The 296-nt window shown below is 52.7% G+C and overlaps 1 protein-coding gene across 1 annotated transcript in view; it reads left to right on the top strand.

The window, feature by feature from the left end:
- The window catches only part of TMEM260 (transmembrane protein 260), a 189788-nt gene that overhangs the window by 124169 nt on the left and 65323 nt on the right, over positions 1-296 (top strand). The gene's annotated exons all lie outside the window — the stretch shown is intronic.

Here is a 296-nt window from a genome sequence, read left to right on the forward strand (position 1 = left end):
AAAATACCAGCAGTCGGGCATCCCTGGGAGCTATTTTAGGAGCTGCCTGCCACACAGCCCCTGCCCTCCAGCAACCCCCAACAAGGCTGAGAAAGCATTATGTAAGTACGTGAGAAAGACCAAGGTATCGCCGGCGGAGCTGCCTATCTATGTAGGTGGCTGTTAGTTACTCTACAGTCGAGAAGCTGTGTTCTGTCAGGTTACCCGCGACAAGTTGTAGATCGTCGCTTATCTTTGGCGTACTTTGAGATGCATTCCACGGAGGATGGATGCCCTCCTCTCCTCTCGCTCCAGAA

Source organism: Crocuta crocuta, unplaced genomic scaffold (genome assembly GCF_008692635.1).
Source record: "Crocuta crocuta isolate KB4526 unplaced genomic scaffold, BGI_CrCroc_1.0 scaffold10, whole genome shotgun sequence".
In the NCBI taxonomy this organism is placed as follows: domain Eukaryota; kingdom Metazoa; phylum Chordata; class Mammalia; order Carnivora; family Hyaenidae; genus Crocuta; species Crocuta crocuta.